This window comes from Pseudochaenichthys georgianus, chromosome 17 (genome assembly GCF_902827115.2).
Source record: "Pseudochaenichthys georgianus chromosome 17, fPseGeo1.2, whole genome shotgun sequence".
NCBI lineage: Eukaryota > Metazoa > Chordata > Actinopteri > Perciformes > Channichthyidae > Pseudochaenichthys > Pseudochaenichthys georgianus.
Genome location: NC_047519.1, coordinates 21,529 through 28,223, shown reverse-complemented (window position 1 = coordinate 28,223; position 6,695 = coordinate 21,529). Strand labels below are relative to the sequence as shown.

The 6,695-nt window shown below is 40.3% G+C and overlaps 1 non-coding gene across 1 annotated transcript; it reads right to left on the bottom strand.

Moving 5' to 3' along the window:
* Positions 1-5,031: 5,031 nt before the first annotated feature.
* trnag-ucc (transfer RNA glycine (anticodon UCC)) lies at positions 5,032-5,103 on the bottom strand. Its single transcript has one exon. It is a non-coding gene; the product is annotated as a tRNA-Gly (tRNA).
* Between the last annotated feature and the right edge of the window lie 1,592 nt (positions 5,104-6,695).

Here is a 6,695-nt window from a genome sequence, read left to right as displayed (position 1 = left end):
ACCGTACTTCCGGTATCCGCCATTTCACGCGAGGTGCAAGCAGAATATCATAGTCTATCGCCTTAATCAATATAGTCAACTCTAAAATACCACATATATGCAATGGCATGATAATATCATTGTGACAAGTGGGGTATTCACCTGGTGTTTCCAGAAGATAGACGTAGATGCTGCCAAAATCGACCGAGGCCACTTTCGAGGGTCGTTTTTCCATACATCTGCAGGCAGTCTATAAGGGCAATCGGACAACCCACACAGCTCTAGTTCACGCTGGTAACGACCTAGAGCACACCCCTCAAGTCCAGAGATGTAATCCGAAGACATGCAGCGATTTCTTCGGTCGTTAATTCAGAAAAAAAACCTAGTGCGCTCTGCTCTGCTAGCTAGCTGTTTATATTAGCACCTCCATGATATTAGCACCTCCAGGAAAATGGCGTATTTATATATATATATGGCAGGCGTTGCATTGTGGGTAGCTCGTGACGTCACTGTGTGTGAAAGAATAGGCGAAAAAACCAGGTAGTTCACAATATCACAGTAGGAAAGTGAAGGCCATGAATTTAAATCGGTGCTGTAATCCTTAACGGGAATCAAATAAGGGTCCACCGAACCAATCGACGTACATTTTTCTCTGTAAACGGTCTTATCCTCCGGGTATAGTGATTCGTAGTAGCCTTTCATTTTCGCCATTTTTGAACGCTCCCGCCAGTAGAGCAGTAGAGTGGTACTCCAAGATGTCTGACGCGAAATCCTGTGACGTCATTAGGAAGCCTCTATATATATCTATGGTTGTGATATGGCGCTGGTTGTGCTCACACCATGGATGTATAATAAGAACTGGATACAGCGTGGGAGGCGGGGCCTCATTCATTCCTATGAGAACTGCTCATTGGCGCATGATGATAAAATGGCCCAACTTTTGAGAGAGCGAAACGTCACAGATTACCCGGCATGCCTGAGAAGTACCCGTATGTGCACTCAGAAGCCTCATCCCAATACCCCTCCTCGACTCCTCCTTCCCCTCACTCGCGTCCCTTCCTTGCATCTTAGCTCCGCCTCCGTAAGATGCGAGCGAGGGACACGAGGAGGTGACGCGAGGACAGAGGAGTCCTCAGGTATTAATTGGGATGTCCTCGTTCACTCAAAAGTCCTCTTAAACGACGTCTGCTAATGATGACATGTGCACAGCTGTATCCCCTCTCATCGGGCTGAACTGAAGAACCCTTAGAACCGGCCCATTTCTGGTTAAATATTTATTTAAATGAATGAATCTTTCTCTTGTTAGTCAAGGAATTCAATGATGGTTGGTCCTGCTTTTGTGTTCCGTTTTGGTGTAAAATGTAGCCTACATTTAAATAAAAATATAATTATAGTAATGTGAAAGCCTTTTAGAAATGAATTGCACATAATAATTCCCATGGAGCTGTGAGCACTGAGACATTTATGTGACGCTTTCCCACTCATTTTCCAGTTTTCCTCTGTTGAAATCGACCAGCTGTGAAGGTGGGGGCGGGGCTTTTATACGCGAGTAGTGAAAACACTTCCGCGTAGTCTGCTCGCGTGTATCCTCCCTTTCGTCTCCCCCCTCACCCCTCCTCGACTCCTCTGTGTGCATTTCAGCTATTGGGATGTCCTTCAAAATGGCGTGTCTTAATTGATTTCCGGATCAAGTCCCGGAGGAGGGGAAGAGAATTGGGATGAGGCTACAGAGCAGGGCAGCGCCATATAGATAGAAGAGTTACGACAACGGAAGTCCAAAAACGGTTATCGTCACGTGGTTCATGGAGACGAGGATCGTTCCCCGGAAGTTCATGGCGGGCAATGTGAATGCATTGATAACAGGAGATAGAACTACGATTTTTGGTAATTATTAGTGAATAAAGGTTTTGATTTGCAATATTTATACAACAAATCGATGTGTATGTATTTACATCAATATGTTTTCAAAAGTAAAATCGAATTTGCTAATATTAAGTGATAATATTAGGATTAGTGTGAACAACTAGTTTACATGTTACTAACAGTGCCTTGGTTAAAGAGCCTGTTGCTGTTTATTTATAGCTTTGAATTCTTTCAAACCAATATTATCTTCTTAAACTTGTATGGTAGTCAGGAGGATCACTTTCTAATGTTTATTGATACATTTAGAGGGAGGGGATCTAAAGTAATGCTTTAAAATTCAGATTGAATTCATTTCTACCATTTTCTTAAATTCATGGTAGTTTCAGTAATCCCATGGTAACTGAGGACACAAGTTATCTAAATGACTAATGTCATCTTTATGGCTTTCAGAAAGGACAGGAGACCGACAGGCGATTATCAAAGGACTAGCAGCAGCAGCATATGATGATGATGATGATGATGATGATGATGATGTTAAATGTGTTGTTTTAGGAACATCCATTGCAAATACATGGAGTTCAAGAATAGCATATCATGCAGTTTGTCTGTGCCTTTTCCTCCGTGTTGTCCTGGTTTGCTGTGCTGCCTCCTAGTCGCCACCATGGTTTGCTGTGCTGCCTCCTAGTCGCCGCCATGGTTTGCTGTGCTGCCTCCTGTCGCCACCATGGTTTGCTGTGCTGCCTCCTAGTCGCCACCATGGTTTCCAGTGCTGCCTCCTAGTCGCCACCATGGTTTCCAGTGCTGCCTCCTAGTCGCCGCCATGGTTTGCTGTGCTGCCTGGGGATGCTCCAATCGCTCAGAGAAAGGAGTACGAATGTACGGCTTCCCCACTGACACAGAGCGGAGGACAAAATGGCTGGCTCAAGTCAGCAGGAGCAATTTCACGACCAACAGCAACACAATATGTGATGTAATTATATACAAACACTGCATTTGCACTTTTTCACCAAACGAAAACCACACCATTGGGAAAGCTTAATGTTTTGTTTAATACAAAAAAACAGGGAAAGGCTTGAAAAACACTGAGTTGAGACTCAGGGTGCAGGGTGAGGGTCTCAGTGCAGGTATTCAGGCTGCATTGAACCCCCCTCTGGTTCTTGTGCTGAGAGAGGGAGTAACAGACAGGAGAAAGGGTTATACACACACAGCACACCTATTGGATGGGAAATGCCTTGGGGAGATAAGGTGTTTACTTATATAAAACAGTAGTATTAAACGTACCTTGTGTTTTCACTCTCACTTAAGTCCCTCTCCCTTTGCCATCAATCCAGAATCAGCTGAGCTGCAACATTATACAGACAGGTAATAATCAACAGAATCACAAGGACACAATATGGCTCTGCTAAAAACACTCACTCTTACACGCACCAAAGTTATATTTATCTAATATTTAACTCCCTCCACCCCCGCATACAATCCCGTTTAGAAGCCCCTCTTCTCTAATTCAACATGTTGGACGAAATGACATTAAGAGAACGGAATGTACAATTAAAAGGCTGTTCAACGTGTGTTGCTAACTTGCTTCGGTATGCTAGCTTAATCTGTTATCTGTAAACGTTCCCTAAATCTACTAATTTAGGGATAATCCACTGACATCCTTTAATACACATGTTCATTTGAATCAGATGTACTGATAATATCCGCAATATAAATCTTTAAACTAATTCTTACCTTTAAAAGTCCGTCACGAACGGTCTATTATGCTGCAACTCCACAGCTCTGCCAGCCTTGGCGCTAACTTCCGGGGAACGATTGAGAGGCTCCACGACCCGCCATTGCTGTAAAAAAGTGGTCCATTGGAGTGAACGGAGATGTCGTAACTCTTCTATTAAATGGCTATAGAGCAGGGGTACTCAAATACAAATCTTAAAGGTCCAAAATAAATGTTTCAATAAGACAAAGGTCCGTTTATTACGGTCATTCAAACTTTTAAACAATTGCAACAAGATTCTTAACACGAGGTTGCAAAAACAAAAGTAATCTGTATGCAGCAGTTTTCATTGTTATTGTGTCTGTGCTCGACCCCTCAGAGTCGCAGTGTAAGAGCTGCACAGCTATGAATAAAGCCAGCTGCACCCTCTTTCATTCAGCATTCCCAGTAGTGCATTATAAATATCTTGACCCCCCCCTTGTGTGTCCACTGAGGTTCCTCAGGCCCAACACATCTTCAACAAACTCCCCTTTGCCTCGTCATAAAAACTCACAAACACCAGCAACTGAGCAATGTCAGTGGTGTCAGTGGACTCATCCACAGCTCAGGAAATGCACTGTGCATTTTTTATTCCATCACAAAGCTGATGAATCAAATCACCAGCCAGTATGTATGTTCTTCTGGTTGCTGTGGAATCTGAGAGGGGGATTGCTTGATCTGACCTGTTATTTCCTCTTTGTGTTTGCCTTCAACATGGTCTCCATCACTTCAGGCATGCATTCTTTATACTTCAGTTAATACCCAGTGGAATGTCCTTACCTACTGGCTAGTTAAATCAAAGAGGTTACTTTTGTTTTACAAAGTGAACGCATAGATGACGTCACGACCTAGTTTTTCGGATCATGTGACAACTGAAAATGGCCAAAATGGCAGCTGCCTGATGGAATATACCGGTTTTGATAAAAAAAGAGCTATAAAATCATTATTTACCGGGGAATATCGCTGATTTCTTCAGGGTATGGTTTAAACATAATGTTTCACTAAATATTAACTATCTAATGACTGGAGCCTTCCTTTAATATTGCAAGTCCTAAAAAAACAAACAAATTAAAACAAATCACACGTCCACGCGATGTGATTATCGTGCATGCGCATATCGCAATTATCGTCACGACACGATATATCGTGCAGCCCTAGTCCAAATGGTTGGAAGATAAGGAGGAAGGACAATCAATACTGTATATAGTAAATGTGAGGTAAAGTGTGTCGCCAATGTAACCGGTTAAAACTCGAAGTGGCGATGAGGTCTTAAAATGTATGGAAAGGGTCTTAAAAGGTATTACATTTGACTTGAGGATTCCATATACCCTGTATAATTAGTTTATTCTACTAATCGCCTGAATTGAAGACATTTGGTCGACTAACAATCGACTAACAATCTTTAGTCAAGGCAACACACAGATAGTGTCAAAAAGGACTGCGTTGGCCGGGAATCAAACCCGGGTCAACTGCTTGGAAGGCAGCTATGCTCACCACTATACCACCAACGCTCGACAGATGTGAAGTTGCGCAATGTCCAATAGTCAGTGTGCGAAAAAGCACACGTCCGATCGTCCAGGACATGTTATTTACAATATCAGACAAGTACATCTTTCCATTGACGTGTCCGACGAACAAGTGACATTTTTCGCCCATATTTATTGACAAATTATTGATAAATTCAGTTTACCAATCTGGAGGACGGAACATGACATAAGTATAAATAAATGTGTAAATAAATGTATGAAGAAACACAGGAATAAATAAATACAGGAATAAATAAATGAGGAAATAAATACGGAAATAAATAAATGTGGAAATAAATACACAAATAAATAAATAAAAGAATAAATAAATGCATAAATAAATATGGGAATAAATACATGAATGTATAAATAAAAGTCGAAAATAAAACAGAACACACGTTATTATGGTAATACTTTATATTAAGGTACACAAATTAACCATCAACTAGTTGTTAATTAACATACATATTAGCAGTACATTGGCTCTTTATTAGTCATTATAAAATACTTATTAATGCCTTATTCTACATGACCATATTCTACAAGTAATAAGCCATTAATTGAGAGTTTTTCCTCAATAACCCTCTAATTAGTGCTTATTTATTGCAAGTAAGGAAATTGTTGTACAGTTTTGATCTTAATATGCTCTGCTCAATATGGGCCTAATAAGGCAGTAGTACCACAAGAATAGTAATTCTCCCATAATAACACTTAACAAATATAGGGTTGGGTATCGTTTGAATTTCCACGATTCTGATTCTGATTCCGATTCTACTTTTCGATTCCGGTTCTTAACGGTTCTCAATTCCGATTCTTTGAGGGGCAGGGTAAAAAAATGATACATGCTTCTTCCACCAAAAATATTACATTTATTCGAGAAACTTTCACACAGGTTAGTGTAAGTAATATTCACATTAATCAGTCCGTTTATATTCACTGCTATGTAAATGTAACCTGAGAACCACTGAAGCTACATCAGTGCAACAGTCCAACTTTTAAAGGAACCCCCCCCCCCCCCATTTAAAAACATATCTTGTTGAGAAAAACAAGCATATCTGGAAGAAAGGTTTGAACATTTTAAAGTAAAATGCTTCAATCTGGTGCATTTTAAGCAGAATTACTAGAGACTAGATCACTAGTACAACTCTAAACACCCATATGAAAAAGATCGGTTTACATTTTAATAATTAAATAAGTATGTGAACATAACCAATAACCAACCATAGCCAATAACAAATACATGCAACGTATCTTATTTTTGTTGTTCATTCATATCTTATTTTACTATTTTATTTATGCATATTTTTGTATCTCTCCAGTTTAAAACGATATGTCTGGTGTACTGTCCTATAGTATACATTGGAATGATTTCAAACCTGTTTTATCCCAATAATTATAAAGGAGAGCCTTGGAAATATGTGTTTACATAAATTGTGATCAAAACGTTTGAGACCCACTGAGATAACTTAGACTAAAGTGAACTATTTAAACACTCGGAGTCCTTTACCTCACTGAGCTGAAGTTATCAGCCTCAGTCTGACTGGAGAGGACTCTCCTCCACATCATTGGAGAAACAT